General features: G+C 41.8%; 1 long non-coding RNA gene across 1 annotated transcript; it reads right to left on the bottom strand.

Moving 5' to 3' along the window:
- Window positions 1-832: 832 nt before the first annotated feature.
- On the bottom strand, window positions 833-3,981 carry LOC309520023. Its single transcript, XR_014214131.1, has 2 exons — window positions 2,180-3,981; window positions 833-2,098 (listed from the first exon to the last, which is right to left on the bottom strand). It is a non-coding gene; the product is annotated as an uncharacterized lncRNA (long non-coding RNA).
- Between the last annotated feature and the right edge of the window lie 15,572 nt (window positions 3,982-19,553).

Genomic DNA, 19,553 nt, shown 5'->3' with positions numbered 1-19,553 from the left:
TCTCTTCTTTGTTGTTAAAAACTTCATGATGAGTACCGGCACCTATTTTTCTATAAAAAAAGCACTGCCTTTACCTATCTACTCAAAAACTTGTGTCAATGTGGTATACCTTTCTGGCAGGAAAATCTGCAATGCTATATACTACTAAAGGGCACACTAAATTTTGTGAGGTATTAAGCCTGAAGGCCAACAAGACTAAATTTTATTGAATGAGAACTTCCACAAAAGTGTGCAATGTTAGGTTTTGTCATAATTTATCTTTTATAAATGAAGTTGATTTCATCAAATTATTCTCCTAAATTACAACTCTCTTCTACCTTCCCATTCATCAGTTGAATCCATTGATGGTATCCCAGCAAATATATGATACCACTAATATGTGTGTAATGGTGTAATCTATTCCTCTTTACTCAGAAGTAAGCCCCACTATGTTCAATGGTGCTTACTCTCAGGTAAGAGTACACGGGAATGAAGCCTAAAGCCATGTGTTGAATTTCACAAGCAGTGACAGGTTGGCACTGCAAGTAGCTGGACTGAGGTATACTTTTAGAATCAAGGTGGTGCAGATTCAAGCCCACATTCAGAAACTCAGTACAGAATGTCAGTATTTGAAAGCCATATTTTCTTAAGACTATCAGTTAAAAACCCTATGGGAAGGGTGGGATACAAAATACAATTGCCTAATATGCGTTTTTAAAGTGTTGACTTTATTTTAAAACAGATTTTATTGGAATTTAGAAAAAGGTATACAGAAACTCAGATCTTTTTTGTCAAAAGTAAAATAATATAGATAAAAGCACAAACAGAAATGAAAGGAAAATAGATAAAAGTGGAGATAAAAATAATAATGGGAGAAAAAAAGAAAATAATTAACTTCCAATTCCTCATCTATCAGCAATTTGTAAACATTATTCAACTCATCCACTCCAGTATTACACCTAATAAAGCCATTTTCTATAAACCAACATTATCTTCAGTCTTCAAACCCAAATGCCATTAGTTCATTTTCTTTTTCACGCAAAAAGGCTATAAGGGGTTTCCAATGTTTAGTAAATGTTAAGTGTCTTTTCTCTGAACATGTCAATTCCGCCATCTTGGCTACGTCCAATAGTTTTAACAACCATTCTATTGTTAGTAAATATGAGTCTTTCCATCTTTGTGCATATAAAAGTCTTGCTGCTATAGTCATGTATTGGAAGTTCCACAATCCGTTTCTCGTTGTTTGTCCAAGCAGAAAGAGTGCTGGTTTCAGATGGAAATTAACATTCAAGATCTCTGTATTGTATGAATTTGTGTCCAATATTTTTTAGCTTTTTGACGTGTCCACCAAGCAAGATAGAATGGCCCTTCATGTTCTTTACACTTCCAGCAAGTATTTGGAATATTTTTATACATCCTAAATAACGTCTCAGGGGTTAAATACCATGGTACATCATTTTATAAAAATCTTAACACAATGTGTATTTTAACCCTTTAATCCACGTATGTTCCCATTGTTCCATCTGTATATTATGCCCAGTCTTTTGCCCATTTAATCATACATTCTTTTACCATGTCAGATGGGCAGGGTACAAATAATAAAATTATTATTACTACTACTACTACTTGTTCTTGCATTTCAAATTTCAACAGTAATTTGTACATTTTCGCAATGACATGTTCATCATCTGTACACAACTGTATTTCAAAGTCTGCCTTTTTTCTATACCGAAAATCTTCTTTATCTGACTTAAATCTCTCTGTGTTGTAAGTAGGAAAACCATTGGAGAGACTGACCTTCCCTTGTTTTAACTTTAGTCTTCTTGGTTCCACCCTTATAATTCTTGGTATGTTAACCCTTTTTCTGCCTATCACATCTTTTCTATGAAATGCTTCTAGCGTTGAGATCCATAAGGGTATCTTCAGGTGTAAGCAAGGTTTAGATCTCTTCCAGATTCTCAATATAGTATGTCTGGTAAAATGTTTTTTAAAGTCCACATTGACTTTGACCTTATCATAACACAAATATGCCATCCAAATCTTAAGTCATGACTTAATTCCCAAAGTCTCTCATTTCTCAGAGACACTCTTTCATCCACACTAAACAGGCTACAATGTACTGATTCAAATCAGGCAGACCCAAACCTCCCCTTTCCTTTCCTTTCCTTTCCTTTGCATCTTGCAATACTTTCATTTTGACTTGTGTTTCCCCCCCTTGCCATAAGAACTTAGATAAATCTTTTTGCCTTTAAAAGGTCACAATAGGTATTGTTTGGAATAAAAACATCATTCTAGGCAGAACATTAATCTTTATCACTGAAATTCTACCCAACAGCGAGAGTTTTAACTTCTCTCATCTTGACATATCTTTTTTAACTTCAGCCGATGTTTTAGCACAATTATTTTGCAACAATGTACAGTTCATATTTGTCATAGTAATACCGAAGTATTTAACTTTTTAAAAAAATTGTAACCCTTTTTTCTCCATCAGAACCTTCTGGTTTTCTGTTGTCAGATTTTTGTTAAAATTTGTTTTCTGGCAATTAATCTTAAAGCCTGCCAATATACCAAAATCATTTAGTTTATCCATAATAATTCCTATTCTCTGCAATGGGTTTTCTTAGGTTCACATCAAATTGTTTGCAGGTGCTCTTAGTTTGTAAGTTTCTTTTTAAACCATTACCATAACTCTCTTTATACTGATTTTATACCTAGTATCTTCATCATCATCTTCTGGAATTGCTCTGAGTCATAAGTAGAGCTCTTTTTCTCTCAATTCCAATAATGCTGTGTCATCCAATATCTTTCCATCTCTCTATCTTTCACTTGACTTCCACTTTCCAGCACTTCCACTCTGTCCTTAACTTGCTTCATTTCTCCAGACATTTGTGCGTAAGATGTTGGTATTTTATTTATTGTCTCCTCCAGTCATTGACATTTTGTATTTGAAAAATGGCTGTGTCTTTTTAAGATTCATTTTTGAATTCATTTATTTCTGTTTTAAGAATTTCCATCTGCTCATTCATCATCTGCTGTATCAAATCAACTGTACTCTGGGTATCTAAGGATACCTTTTGTTCTTCTGTTTTCCCCCCTGGTGGATGTCATATTGGATATTAATATTGCTTCCCTTTTTTCCTTCCTAAAAGTGTTAATTTTAGATGGTTTAAAATAGAAGGTCATCTTGCATAAATACACTTTTAATGTGGAAAAAAGTGAAACAAACATGCCACAATAAGTTATTCCAGCACTTTATAAAACAGAATATAGTAAAAATAAGTGTTTCCATTGTGGTATTTTCAACAAATGTTTACATTTCTTACTCCTTTCTTTTAGTCTTTACCACTTTTTATTTTTTTGAAGAAGTCAGTTTTTTGTCTCTAGTCAAGAGGTTTTTGGATTTTATAAGCACTTGTATATATGTATGTAAATTCAGGATATCACTTGATTCTGACAATGCTAAGATTTGTTTGACTATCTCTAATTTTGTAAGTTTTCTTACTTGTTTATGCCATAAGTTTGTATATAATTTTATTCAAATTATAAGTATTCTCTGCGTTCTCTGTTTTGTGTTCAGAATGTGTGGGTCTTGGTAAGTGGATAAAAGTGGCTATATCAGGTGAGGTTTATATATAAGGTCATAGACTATTAGTATAAAACAGAGGGGGAATAATAGACCATAAACAACATGGAATGTTACATATAGCATGAAGTATAATACAAATGAAACATACAAAACTCTCCTTCCTAAACTCACTGAGATCATATTAAGTCCTTGACTGCCAAACTTTAAAATGGGGCCACCCTTATAATAATATACTCATCATCTTCCTTTCAAACGGACTTTTAACATAACACCCTTTGGTCTACCATGTAAATAATTTAAAATTGGGTGGATCAAATTCTCAACTTCTCCTGATCCCATGGGACTCTATTTCAGTGGAGTCCAGATAAACTGACGACAACACCACCCCATTAATGTTCCTCGCAGAGAATGCCATTGGAGAAGCTCTTTGAAGTTTAAAAAGGGAAGAGCATTTGCATGGACAGGCGGAGTCCCCCCAACCCCAGGCGACCCCCGAGCGGAATAATGACTCAAGACAACGTGCTATGGGATTAAAATTGGCCACAACCTATATTAAGTTTTAGATGTAGGGAGACCTTGGCTCAGGCATTGGGCATTTATCCTTCCCAGTCCTCAGCCAGGGAGCTAGGAGACTTCAGGGTTATCCAGAATGTGTGGGGTTTGGGCTGGCTCTGGAGGACATACGTTCAAGCAGAGAGCCCACCCCCCGTTTCGCCGCCTTCGCAGGGGAGAGCAATGACAACTTCTCGGCGTTTGGCCAATGCCTCCCCTCAAGACCCCTTTAACGGGGAGCCCTGGTATCACTGCCGCAAGGGGGGTGTGGGTCACCGCTTCATCCCCCCCCCCATTTAGGAAGATAAAGTAAAGGATTCTGCCCAAGGCCTGAAACCGCCAAAGTTGTGACATTTTGCTATGGGAAAGGCAAAACCTGCCAATGCAGGAAAATTCCTTTGTGGCCCTTCAACAGCGACCCTGACGTAGTAGCAGCACCCGCGTACCTGTGGAGAAGAGGTTAACTTGCAAAAAGACGACTTAACTGAGGAAGGGGAGGGTGGGAGAAGCTCTGGAGCCGACTGCCACTTTACAGGTAAGATTCACCTGTTGTGTAGGCAGGACGGTCCCTCCCCTTACCTGGCCAATCCCCTGGCAACGCCTCCCCAGGCAGGACTGGGCAATTGGCTGAGGTAGGCAGAGACCTCCAGGTATCCAGCCTGGGGAGGATGAAGCCATCCCAAACTACCAGGAGTCGCAGTGGACTGGGATCTGGGGGGCTGCGCGCGACCACACAAAAAGCGCCCCCATTTGATGTGGGGAGCGGTCATTAAATACTTGTTCACCTGATAACCTTTCCAGTTGTCCAAGCCCAAATGTACTGAGAAACAAGTTCTGACTAAAGAGCTTCCAATTTCTGAAAATTTGTATCATTGATTCCAGCATTCACTACTTAAGCTTTCTCATAATAAAATGCAGTGAGAATGTCTGCATAAAACCCCCAAAGATGTATTTTATGCAGAATAATTTTATTCACATGAAAAAAAATTGTAAACACCAAATCACTGAACTGCAGGTTTCGTGAACTCTGCAGATACAAAACCCATGACATAAGTTTGTGCGTGCAGCTGCTTGGAGGGAACACAAAGCAGTCGCGAGTCAGCCCCATTGTGCTGACTCAACCCCTCCAACTTGGTAGCCAATCAGAGAGCGGCTCTGGTGGAATTACTGATGGACTTCATCACCAGACTGGTCTGGCTCTGCTGTCCATCACAAGCTCCTTGGAGGGAAGATACCATTTTAGGGTTTTTTATTGGGTTATTGTTTTTAATTTGGTTTTATGTATTACGATTTTATTTGTGAACCGCCCTGAGACCTCCGGGTATAGGGTGGTGTATAAATCCAATCAATCAATAATAATAAATAAGATGGATGCATCCATGGATGCAAAAACGGTTGAGATGGAAGCTGTGCAGAGCAGCACTTAGCCTTCCCCAGTTTGCAATAAAACAAGCAGCAACATCCAGCAAATAAGCGCCACAATATCCTCTAGTCTAGACACAGTTGCAATCTCCAGTCCTGCCCCCAATTCGGACATGGACATTGAGGTCTAGAGCGCCCAATGTGTTGGCCAAGTTATACCCATGTTACAATGCACAGCTAGTCAAACTCAATAGAAGTTGCTTTCATCTAAATGTACGTTGCTGTGGAGTGGATACAGTGGTGCCTCGCAAGACGAAATTAATTCGTTCCGCGAATTTTTTCGTCTAGCGAATTTTTCGTCTTGCGAAGCACGGTTTCCCATAGGAATGCATTGAAAATCAATTAATGTGTTCCTGTGGTCAAAAAGCCTCAGCGCCTAGGGCTTGCCGATCGAAAGGTCGGCGGTTCGAATCCCCGCGGCGGGGTGCGCTCCCGCTGCTCGGTCCCAGCGCCTGCCCACCTAGCAGTTCGAAAGCACCCCCGGGGGCAAGTAGATAAATAGGTACCGCTTACCAGCGGGAAGGTAAACGGCGTTCCGTGTGCGGCTCTGGCTCACCAGAGCAGCGTTGTCACGCTGGCCACGTGACCCGGAAGTGTCCCCGGACAGCGCTGGCCCCCGGCCAATAGATGTGAGATGGGCGCACAAACCCCAGAGTCTGTCAAGACTGGCCCGTTCGGGCAGGGGTACCTTTACCTTTACCTTTATGGTCAAAAAAAGTCCAAACAAAGCCAAATTTGGTACAACAAGAGTTTATTAAGTGCTCTTTAAAGTCACACATGCTATAAAGAGCATTTCAAAATTCAAACCCAGAATTTTTTAAAAAAAACAGCAGAGTGGCCCAATGGTCACAGAAAATCATAAAAATGCAGAAAAAAACCACAAGCTTCCAGATTCTTGCAAACCCCTCCCCAACTGTTCCCCCAGCCACCGAGCACACAGAAATTCAAATCCAGATTTAAAAAAAAAAAACCAGCAGAGTGGCCCAATGGTCACAGAAAATCATAAAAATGCAGAAAAAAAACACACAAGCTTCCAGATTCTTGCAAACCCCTTCCCAACACCAAGTCCTTGAATTCCAAACACCCCAACCCAAAATCCAAACCCCCCCAAAAAAGTTTTAAAAGCTTAACTTACCAAATGGCTGCAAAAGAAGTTTTGGAAAAGCTTCAAAAATCACCAAAGTCTTTAAAAACCTCAAAAAAGGCTACTATGTACACTGTGTTCTATGAAGTCAAGTCGCAACTGTATTAACGGTGTTAAGAAAAAGGAAACAAACTTGCAAGACGTTTTCCTCTTGCGAAGCAAGCCCATAGGGAAATTCGTCTTGCGAAGCAGCTGAAAAACGGAAAACCCTTTCGTCTAGCGAGTTTTCCGTCTTGCGAGGCATTCGTCTTGCGGGGCACCACTGTATATGCAATAAACTTATTTGTTTACACTAAAGGTCACAACAGAAAGGCAGGATTCAAGGTAGCGAAAACAGGTACACATTCATACGCTTTTAACCAGCCCATTATTTCTGTTTAAGAAATATTTCTACTGAAAAGAGGTAGCCACAAAAGAAACCATCTTTCCACTTGTCTAAATATTAGCAACTCAACAGAAAAATATTTAATCAGCTTACATAGTATCATAGAATCTATGATTCTTTGTAAGATGATTAAATGTTTGTTTTTTGTTGAGCTGACGAGTGACTAGTATTTGATATCTGGTGCACTAAGTATGTAAATCTCCCCTCATAAAGTGGGGCAGATTCTCTTACACCCTCCTTTAAAACACCAACATTTTCTTGATGAAACTTCGTGATCTCTGTTAAAGTTCTTGTATACTAAAATCTCAGCATGTACCAAAGAACCCGTGTTCTTTGACCATTGACAAATTAACTGCACCAGAATGTAGTTTAGTGTGTTGCTCTTAGTGCTGCTTTGGCCAAAGCAACACTTTCATACCAAAGAGAGCCCGGAAAAATCCAAATGAATACAAAAGCTGTGATGTTCTGGAGCCATAATTGGTTTCATAACAGTAATTGAACTCTGATCCTGAAGAAGGAGTTTTGGCAGCCTCTCCTCACCAGCTGGATGATCTTAAACCAGTAGTTGAAAATAAGAAAATAAGTTTCCATTTTCACTGGCAAGATCCCAGTTTTGTTTTTGTTTTTTTACCACATTTAACCCACTGGAGTTCTTCGGGGGGCACCTGAGGTGATTCTAAGAATTACGGTAACTTTCCATCTTTTAAATAATAAAGGACAGTAGTCAATGTCAAGTCATAAGTGTCCCCTCCAAAGTGGATTAAACCTGCCATTTTGCAGATCAATAGGTCCAGGGGCTTTTTGGGGGTGGGGAAAAAATAAAATGGACTCCTTTTCCTACCTAGTCCCTTATGAGCGGGTGGGTATCTCTTGAGTAGCTGCAGGAGGCAACAGGCTTTTGAGCTGTGGGGATTTGTCATTGGGATTTGGAGCATGGCGTCATCAGTATGTTCATGACACACTGCTCTCGCCATCTGAATTGGAGCTGGCTCAGTGTTGGGCTGGAGGATGGAAGGTCAATAAACCAAAGTTGAATCCTGGTAAGAGAGCAGTGTTGTGGCTGGACTGTTCCCATGCCTGGGAATTAGGTGGACAGCATGTTCTGGGAGAGGTTGCACTTCCTCTGAAGGAACAGGCTTGGATTCCAGCCTCTCACTGGAGCCTCGTGGCCTCTGTGGCTAGGATTGTGTATGGCCAGGTGAGGCTGGTTCGGCCCCTGTCAATGTTCTTGGACGGGGATAGCTTGGCCTCAGTTGTCCATGCTTGGTGACTTGCTTCGACAATCACAACACACTCTCCATGGGGGTTCCCTTGAAGACAATCCAGTGGTGCTGCTAGGGCAGAATGCGGCTGCTTGCTTGGTAGCCTGATGGGACCACTGGCCTTGAACGTGCTGTGCAGGCTGCCAGGGAGCTATCATGCCCAATTCAAGGTGTCAGCATACAAAACCCTAAATAGCTTGAGACCCAAGTACCCAAGCACCTTCTTCAATATCAGCCACCTTGGACCCTACGATCAACAGGGGACACAGGTGGCGCTGTGGTCTAAACCACTGAGCCTCTTGGGCTTGCCGATCAGAAGGTCAGCGGTTCAAATCCCTGCGATGGGGTGAGCTCGCATTGCTCTGTCCCAGCTCCTGCCAACCTAGAAGTTTGAAAGCACACCAGTGCAAGTAGATAAATAGGTACCATTGCAGAGGGAAGGTAAACGGCATTTCCGTGTGCTCTGGATTCCGTCATGATGTTCCATTGTGCCAGAAGCAGTGTAGTCATGCTGGCCACATGACCCGGAAAGCTGTCTGTGGACAAACAACAGCTCCCTCGGCCTGAAAGTGAGATGAGCGCTGCATCCCATAGTCACCTTGGGCTGGACTTAACCGTCCAGGGGTCCTTTGCCTTTTTTTGTCCTGTTGGTTCTGCTGCCACTGAGGGCTACCAGTTGGCCCATGATGGACTTCCTAAGTGGTCGTTCTCTGTGGAGTACCCTCCCCAGTGAGATGCATTTGTCTTCCCCATTATTAATTTTCAGTTCCCTACTAAAGAATACATTTCCAAGGATATTTCCTTCTGAACAGGACTAAAAGGTTTTTGAAGCTGCAGTAATTCCCCCCCCCCGAAAAGATATTTATTAAAGTTTTTTTAAAATATAACAATGAAAAAAAATAAAAAGGAAAAAGAAACAAAATACCAAATACAACATAAAAACAGTTAAAAAACAAATAATTTTCCATAACCTATCTTCCTTACACTTATTTCCCCAGACCTCCTCATACCTCCCTTCTTTGTATTCCACTTCAATTTGTTAGTTCAGCAAATCCTTACCATTAAGCTTTTACCCATTTATAAACCCCTTTTTTCCGTATCTCCTAAAGCATTACAGCTGGAAACCCCTTAGTTTCTATCCAACATCCTTCTAACATTCATTAATTTTACAATATTTCTGTAAATAGTCTTTAAATTTCTTCCAGTCTTCTTTCACCAACTCTTCCCCCTGGTCTCGGATTCTGCCAGTCATTTCTGCCAATTCCATGTAATCCATCACCTTCATCTGCCATGAAGCTGCAGTAATGTCTTTCTGAACACTTTCCTGGTTTGAATAAAGACTCATTTCTGATCTGCTGAAGTTTGCTAGATATTGGCAAAGACCATTACATTGGCTTCTGCATAACAAACATCATGGTTTGCACTCAGAACCGTCGATGTTGTTCTGAAAAAAGCTGACCTGCCTCTGACATTTCAAAAGAGAGCACCCGTGTGGCTTTGAGGAATGTAGTGCAAGGCACCAACATACTTCCCTGTTGGCTCACAGTTAAATAAAAAACTTTATTAACTTAGGTAACAAACAGAGGGAGTGCATTTATTGCTGTAGCTACTGTTACGAGTGCTCCTTGCTGGTGGTTAGGCTGATAATTTTTTTTATGATCTAGCAATGAAAAGTTCTCTATCAGGGATGGCACACTGGTGTCCCCCCAGAAGCGGGTGAGCTATGCTCAATCAGGCACATGTGCAAGGATAGCTCAGTTGGTAGAGAATAAGACTCTTAACCTCAGAGTCATGGGTTTGAGGTCCATGTTGGGCAAAAAAAATTCCTGCATCTCACGGTCCCTTCCAACTTTACAATTCTATGAATCTCTTCTTTGGCGATAACTCGTAGCCGAGTAAGATTGTCTTCCATAAACATGGTTTTAAAAGTGAGTCCGTAAGTGACTGTGGAGGCCAATTCTGGATCCACACGTCCTTCCACAGTGGGGACATAGGTTTCCAGGCGGGAGTTGATCACGTGAGGGTTTGCCAAATGTGCCTTCCTCCTAGCACGTTTCTCTGTTTCGTCCCGAGTTTGAGCATCTTCAAAGCCCATGGCACCATGGCATCTATGAATTCCATCACCCTTGATCATTGGCACCCTGATTTATTATTATTTATTAAATTTCTATACCGCTCTATACCAGCAGGGTGGGTGGTAATGACATAAAATCACAACACAAGATACATCAGACAGAGTGGATTCAGCTACAGAGTAACTTCTTTTCTTTACCTGGATAGTTGTGCAAATGGTATTTGTTTGCGCAGTTATTTATGGCAGGGATGCGGGAACCTGTTGCGCTCCAGGTGTTGCTAGACTACAACTCCCATCATTCCCGATTAGTCATGCTGGCTGGGGCTGATGAGTGTTGGAATCCAGCAACGTGTTCCAAACTACCCCTAATTTAAGGAACTATTTATTCCACCCTTCCACTGTAATCACAGTGCTCTGGGCAGCTTTCAAGAATGTAAAATGACCTTTATTTAAGGTTAGCAACACAATAAAATATTGCAGTGCAATAAAAGGAGTCAGGTAATGGTTTTATTGCCTTGGTTATTGGTTTGTAGGGTTGATTGGTATCCTATGGTTTTGTTAAGCTGCTGTGTATCTGTCGCTTGGCGAACGCGTATAGAGCAACTCATAAAGATAATGAAATAAAGTGAAGAAAGACAGGTACAAAAGGGAGAAATAACTGTTCTTTGTTGTTGTTTTTAAGCAATCACTGGTGGTTACCTGGTCAAAACTCATTTAACAAAAAAGTCTTGTTGTATGTTCACTATTTCTGCAGTTTCTCACTGGAAAGGTATATAGACTAGCTAGTGCACACAGGAATTGGGGTGTGTGTACGTGATTAGAAATGGCACACTGTTTTAGCGTGTGTGAAAAACAGAAGCCAAAGAATTAGCGAAGGAGGTGCCATGGAGTTAGATGTGGTGCAATTAATACGGGGAAAGGAAAAGAACTTGAGAGCATCTCAATTTGAACCAATAATAATAATAATATATTATTTATGCCCCGTCCATCTGGCTGGGTTTCCCCAGCCACTCTGGGCGGCTTCCAACAAAAGATTAAAATGCCTTTGTATTCCATTAATAATAGGTGAATGGGGGATGATGTAAACATAATCTTACATTTTAGACTAATAAAAAAGGGAAAGTTGGTTCCTTGGCATAGCAGACAACTTGGCATAGCCAGCGACAACATTTGTGAGTAAAAGTTCACTGCTGCCGATGTCCTGCTGCAGCAAACCCTCAACAGACAAAACTTCTGTTGACATCAGTGGAAGTTTGACCTTGCTAGGGCGTGGGGGAGCAATGCATGACTGAATTCTTGTGTCTTCAGTAGAAGGAACAATGTTCCCATGTATTTGCTTTGGCATTACAGCAGCCTTCAGGTTTCTCAGAAGAGCTTGAACGCTTTATATTTATGGCACGTAAGGCTCTACCAGCAACTGCATGCCATGTACACAGAAGACAAAAGTATGCTCTGAGGAAACCGGTTCCTTTCTCGCAGCAACGTTGTACGGCACAGGTGGCTGGCTCGTGTAATAAACATGTAGTTGCTTGCAGCCTATTTCTGGAAAGCGCAGCAATAATTCAATTTCTGTGGGTGGGTAACAGCTGGCAACGCAAAATGCCCCCCTCCCCTTGCCGGTCACAAATTTATTCCTCTTGTAAGCAAGCCTGAGCAATGCAGGAAACGGCGCAACGAACTTCTCCAGAAGTCTGCAAATTCCTGAATTCAGATATAGTGGACTGCATCCAGTGTTGTTCATACTCAGGCAAGGCCAGTCCAAGACATTTGAGCATCTAAGGCAGACCCCAAAATGGCACCCCCACCCCACCAGGGGAAAAGGGGTGAAGGATGACCTACCTCATAAACAAGGAGGGTAAGAAAGATCGACATTGGGATCTGCTGCTCCCGTGGAATCAGGCAGAGGGTCTTCTCAGTAGTGGCGTCCACCCTGTGGAATGCCCTCCCATCAGATGTCAAGGAAATAAACAACTATCTGACTTTTAGAAGACATCTGAAGGCAGCCCTGTATAGGGTAGTTCTTAATGTTTCATGTCTTACTGTATTTTAATTTGTTGGAAACTGCCCAGAGTGGCTGGGGTATCCCCGTCAGAGACGGGCAGAATATACATAATAACACATATATTTTTATTATTTTTTTATAATATTTTATTAAGTTTTATCAATAAAAGAATTCAGAAAAAAACAACAAAGAAATACAAGATCAAAATATAAAAATACAAACATTAAACACAAGCAAAAGAAAGAAAAAAGGAAAACACATAAAGAAAAAAACAAAACTCCCTCTTTTTTTAATTTCTCATCTTTAGTTAACTTATTTTCCTGACTTCCTCACGCCTCCCTTTTTTGTATCCCTTTTTAAAAATTGGTTCAGCAAATTCATATCCAATTTAGTTTCTCTATTATCAATCCCATCTTACATTTTACCTTGTTGCTAAAACCCCTTCAAATTCATATCAACGCCATCAGCATTCAAAAATTTTGCAATGTTTCTGTAAATAAGTTTTAAATTTCCTCCAATCTTCTTCCACCGACTCTTCTCCCTGGTCTCAGATTCTGCCAGTCATTTCCGCCAATAACACATATATTTTTTAATTGCCTGAGGCGATCACTTCATCTTGCCTCATGGGTGGGGCTGGCCCTGAACTCAGAGCAGCCCAATTGAAATGAATGGGCATACTTAGCACAGTTCCATTAATTTAATTGGGCCAGGGGAGAACTTGTTTTGATACAACCCACTAGCCGACAGCAGACATTCCCACTGCTAACAATTTGGCAAATCAATTTTCCCGTTCACTTTCCTTTATCCATTCAAGAATTTACATTCTTCAGTCATGTTGCTTCTAAAACATATGACTTGCTTCCTATAAGCAACAGGTTTTCAGCTTAGATTCTCCTCGTAGTAAATGTACTGCACAGGGGTAGCTAATGTATCTGTGCCCCCCTCCTGATGATATTGGACTCCTAGCCCCATCAGCCCCAGCCAGCATGGTCAATGGAGAGGGGTGATGGGAGTTGTAGTCCAACAGCATTTGTTGTTGTTTTTTAATGATATTTATTGAAACACAGAAAAAATTAAAGTTACACAAAAAAAGACAAAATTACAAAAAAGAGAAAAAACAGAAACACAAAAATAAAAAAAAATAAAACCATCACTTTCAAAATCTCCAATTTCCGTTACCTTCTTTCCATGACCTCCTCCTCCTCCCATCTCTTGTATCTTAATTAATAATTGTCACAGCAAATCCTTTCCATAATTCATAATATTTTATCATTACGTTACCTTACTCTATCATCTTGTCTTATAAAAATGACAAAGCTTAAAACTTAAATCTTTTTTACCAACTTCTCATAACCATTACCTTTTTGCCAAATTCTTTAAACATTTTTACAAGAGCCAAGTAATTTCATCTCAACATTTTCCCAAAATTCATAAAACATTTCTAGTAATAATAATATAAAAAAGATACAGTAAAATAAAAGCAATCCAATCTTCTTCCAGCATCCCCTCCCCCCGGTCCCGGGATTGTCAGTCTTTTTTTTTTGTCCCATTAGTCTGGCACATTAACCTGGTGCTGTAGTCCAACAGCATTTGGAGCGTACCACCTTGGCTACCACCAATAAATATGGTGGATATTTTCTAATTTGCATTGGTATTCTTTGTGCCTATTCTGCTTCTATTGCATCATTTCTGAGATGGTGGTGGTTTCGCCCTGAGCATTCAAGGAAAGCAAAAATGGTTGATTCTCTCCATCAAGCCCTGGGTCTACAAACTGCCAGGAATGTGTCTGTGTGCCCAGGAATGTGTCTGTGTGCCCAGGAATGTGTCTGTGTGCCCAGAACCCTTGGCCTACCTGGCAGCAAGTCAGTGTGCCAAGTCCAAAGTCTGAGGGTCAATCCACGCAAGCGAAGTCCAAAGCTCAGGAAACAAGGTTCAGGGTCAATCCAAGGAGCCACACCCAAAGTCCAGCAGTCAAGATACAGTCCAGAATCAACCCCAAAGCACGGTCCTTTAGAGATCCAGAAGAATCCAAGCCGAGGTTCCCCAACATAGGCAGCTGAGCAAACAAAGCACCTCACTTCTGATGTCTTTTCTACTATGACTGCTGATTGCAGCACCTGGGCTTGATGAGGCCTATGACCTTCACCTGCCCACAGCTCCTCCCAGAGCTAGCGAGCCCCACCTGCCCTTGCCTGCCTCAGCCTCCTGGAACATCTCTCCCTCTGCTCCCTACGTTTCAGAGCCCACTGTGTTTGTGGAGACCTGACCTCCTCTCAGAGGCTCCTGGGCACTGAATTCCAGCCCTTTGCCATCCTCTGTGAGTACTTCCTGCACCAACCTCTCCTTTCCCCACCCCCAGCTTGCCCTGGTGTGTCCCGATCACGGCTACACCCTTCGCCAGGATCCTCTTCCCCCTCCCAGTTGTCCTGCCAGTTCATAATAATAATTTAATAATAATAATAATAATTAATTTATTACTTATACCCCACTCATCTGGCTGGGTTTCCCCAGCCACTCTGGGACCTTAAGTTTACCAGATTTTTCCCAATGAATCCTGGGACACTTTTCAACTACAATGGATTTTGTATGGGGACTGATTTGTAAATCTGGGGACTGTCCCCGGCCAACAGGGACGTCTGGTAACCTTACTCTGGGTGGCTCCCAACAGAATATTAAAAACATGATAAAACATTAAAAACTTCCCTAAACAGGGTTGCCTTCAGTTGTCTTCAGATAGTTGTTTATTTCCTTGACATCTGATGGGAGGGCGTTCCACAGGTAGGGTGCCACTACTGAGAAGACCCTTGGCCTGGTTCCTTGTAACTTCACTTCTCGCAGTGAGGGAACCACCAAAAAGCCCTTGGAGCTGGACCTCAGTGTCTGGGCTGAACGATGAGGGTGGAGACGCTCCTTCAGGTATACCGGGCCAAGGCCGTTTAGGGCTTTAAAGGTCAGCACCAACACTTTGATACTGTGTAACACACAGGTATGAACAAATCTCTTAATTTTGCTTTCTCTCGGTTTCTAATCCTCATTTGCGTTTCCACATCGGTTTGTGATATATTTTTTTAATGAAGTCCTCCTAGCGCCTAATCTTTGTATGCAAACCTTTTGGGAAGCCGTTTCCCCTGATATAATGCGTGTTGTGTGTCATTTCCACTATTATATACGTTTCCTTTAATATACCCAATTAGTGTGGTTCAAAATTCAGCGAAGTGCCTGTTTCAAAGGATGGTTGCGTTTTAATTTGTGTATCATCCGAATCAGGCAGGCTTGCCTTCAGATGGGAACAGAACTAATTTTAAGTTGCAAGAAAGTAGACTCCTTGGAGGTCTTTAAGCAGAGATTGGATGGTTGTCTGTCATGGATGAGATTCCAGCATCATTGCAGGGGGTTGGGCTAGATGACCCTCAAAGGTCCCTTCCAACTCTACAATATGATTGTGTGGTCGTCTCCCCCGTCCTTAGTGACACACGGAACTGTGTGCATGACTTTGAGGTAAGGAGAGGATCCTTGAAACAGATGGAGGGGTGAACCAATGGGTGTGAAAAATACAGTGGTGCCCCGCAGGACGAATGCCTCGCAAGACGGAAAACCCGCTAGACGAAAGGTTTTTCCGTTTTGGAGGTGCTTCGCAAAACGAATTCCCTATGGGCTTGCTTCGCAAGACGAAAATGTTTTGCGAGTTCCTGCGGGGTTTTTCCCCTTCCCCCTTTTTCCCAAGCCGCTAAGCCGCTTAACAGCTGATCCGCTAAGCCGCTTAACAGCTGATCCGCTAATCCGCTTATCAGCTGATCCGCTAAGCCCGCTAAGCCGCTAATAGCGCTAATCCGCTAAGCCGCTAATGGGCTTGCTTCGCAAAACGAAAAAACCGCAAGACGAAGAGACTCGCGGAACGGATTCTTTTCGTCTTGCGAGGCACCACTGTATTATAATTTTAGAATATCTAACTGTGAAGATACACAGAATGAAGGGGTTTAAGGTCAGTGAGAAAGAGGAGGATTGGATTGAGAAGATATTGAATTATTTGGATAGGTTTGAACAGTTTGGGGCAATTAAAATGTTAAAGGTTAAATTACCATGTGGAGGGAGGAGTGTTAATGTATATAGAATTGTACATATGGTTGAATTGAATATGTTATTATTGATTAAGTATAACCAATTAAGTATAACCAATTAATTAAGTATTAAGTATAACCAATTAATTATTGATTAAGTATAACCAATCCCCTTCATGGATCACTGCCTTGCCGTGGCGAAGGGGCTTGAAGAACTCAGAGAAGCTATGAACTATGCCGAGCAGGGCCACCCAAGATGGACAGGTCATAGTGGAGAGTTTTGACCAAACGTGATCCACCTGGAGCAGGAACCGGCAAGCCATATCCCTGTCAAGAAAACTCCATGGACAAAGACAACAGGCATATAAAAGTTATGACGCTGGAAGATGAGCCCCTCAGGTCGGAAGGTGTCCAACATGCTACTGGGGAAGAGCGGAGGACAAGTACAAGTAGATCCAGAGCTGATGAAGCGGCTGGGCCAAAGCCGAAAGGACGCTCAGTTGCGGATATGCCTGGAAGCGAAAGGAAAGTCCAATGCTGTAAAGAAAGATATTGCATAGGAAGCTAGAATGTAAGAACCATGAACCTGGGTAAGTTGGATGTGGTCAAAAATGAGATGGCAAGAATAAATATTGACATCCTGGGCATCAGTGAGCTAAAATGGACGGGAATGGGCGAATTCAGTTCGGATGACTATCATATCTACTACTGTGGGCAAGAAACCCGTAAAAGAAATGGAGTGGCCCTCATAGTCAACAAAAGAGTGGCGAAAGCTGTACTGGGATGCAGTCTCAAAAATGATAGAATGATCTCGATACGAATCCAAGGCAGACCTTTTAACATCACAGTAATCCAAGTTTATGCACCAACTACTGGTGCTGAAGAAACTGAAATTGACCAATTCTATGAAGACTTACAAGACCTTATAGAAGTGACACCAAAGAAGGATGTTCTGCTCGTTATAGGGGATTGGAATGCTAAAGTAGGGAATCAAGTGATAAAAGGAACAACTGGCAAGTTTGGCCTTGGAGATCAAAACGAAGCAGGGCAAAGGCTAATAGAGTTCTGTCAAGAGAACAAGCTGGTCATCACAAATACGCTTTTCCAACAACACAAGAGACGGCTCTACACATGGACATCCCCAGATGGGCAACATCGAAATCAGATTGATTATATTCTCTGCAGCCAAAGATGGAGAAGCTCTATACAGTCAGCAAAAACAAGACCTGGAGCTGACTGTGGCTCAGATCATCAGCTTCTTATAGCAAAATTCAAGCTTAAACTGAAGAAAGTAGGAAAAACCACTGGACAGGTAAGATACAATCTAAACCAAATCCCTTATGAATACACAGTGGAAGTGAGGAACGAACAGGTTTAAGGATTTAGATTTGCTGGACAGAGTGCCTGAAGAACTATGGGTGGAGGCTCACAACATTATACAGGAGGCAGCAACTAAAACCATCCCAATGAAAAAGAAATACAAGAAAGCAAAGTGGCTGTCCAACGAGGCCTTACAAATAGCGGGGGAGAGAAGGCAAGCAAAATGCGAGGGAGATAGTGAAAGATACAGGAAATTGAATGCAGATTTCCAAAGAATAGCAAGGAGAGACAAGAAGGCCTTCTTAAACGAGCAATGCAAAGAAATAGAGAAAAGCAACAGAATGGGAAGAACCAGAGATCTGTTCAAGAAAATCGGAAATATGAAAGGAACATTTCGTACAAAGATTACCATAATAAAGGACAAAAGTGGTAAAGACCTAACTGAAGCAGAAGACATCAAGAAGAGGTGGCAAGAATACACAGAGGAATTATACCAGAAAGATATGGATGTCTCGTACACCCCAGGTAGTGTGGTTGCTGACCTTGAGCCAGACATCCTGGAGAGTGAAGTCAAATGGGCCTTAGAAAGCACTGCAAATAACAAGGCCAGTGGAAGTGATGGTATTCCAGCTGAACTGTTTAAAATTTTAAAAGATGATGCTGTTAAGGTGCTACACTCAATATGCCAGCAAGTTTGGAAAACTCAGCAGTGGCCAGAGGATTGGAGAAGATCAGTCTACATCCCAATCCCAAAGAAAGGCAGTGCCAAAGAATGCTCCAACTACCCACAATTTCACTCATTTCACACGCTAGCAAGGTTATGCTTAAAATTCTACAAGGAAGGCTCAAGCAGTATGTGGACCGAGAACTCCCAGAAGTGCAAGCTGGATTTAGAAGAGGCAGAGGAACCAGAGACCAAATTGCAAACATGCGCTGGATTATGGAGAAAGCTAGAGAGTTCCAGAAAGACATCTACTTCTGCTTCATTGACTATGCAAAAGCCTTTGACTGTGTTGACCACAGCAAACTATGGCAAGCTCTTAAAGAAATGGGAGTGCCTGATCACCTCATCTGTCTCCTGAGAAATCTCTATGTGGGACAAGAAGCTACAGTTAGAACTGGATATGGAACAACTGATTGGTTCAAAATTGGGAAAGGAGTACGGCAAGGCTGTATATTGTCTCCCTGCTTATTTAACTTATATGCAGAATTCATCATGCGAAAGGCTGGGCTGGATGAATCCCAAGCCGGAATTAAGATTGCCGGAAGAAATATCAACAACCTCAGATATGCAGATGACACAACCTTGATGGCAGAAAGTGAAGAGGAATTAAAGAACCTTTTAATGAGGGTGAAAGAGGAGAGCGCAAAATATGGTCTGAAGCTCAACATCAAAAAAACGAAGATCATGGCCACTGGGCCCATCACCTCCTGGCAAATAGAAGGGGAAGAAATGGAGGCAGTGAGAGATTTTACTTTCTTGGGCTCCATGATCAGTGCAGATGGTGACAGCAGTCACGAAATTAAAAGACGCCTGCTCCTTGGGAGAAAGGCGATGGCAAACCTAGACAACATCTTAAAAAGCAGAGACATCACCTTGCCAACAAAGGTCCGTATAGTTAAAGCCATAGTTTTCCCAGTAGTGATGTATGGAAGTGAGAGCTGGACCATAAAGAAGGCTGATCGCCGAAGAATTGATGCTTTTGAATTATGGTGCTGGAGGAGACTCTTGAGAGTCCCATGGACTGCAAGGAGATCAAACCTCTCCA

The sequence above is a fragment of the Podarcis vaucheri genome (genome assembly GCF_965113315.1).
Source record: "Podarcis vaucheri genome assembly, chromosome: 1".
Lineage (NCBI taxonomy): Eukaryota > Metazoa > Chordata > Lepidosauria > Squamata > Lacertidae > Podarcis > Podarcis vaucheri.
This window is presented reverse-complemented; position numbering and strand designations above follow the sequence as displayed.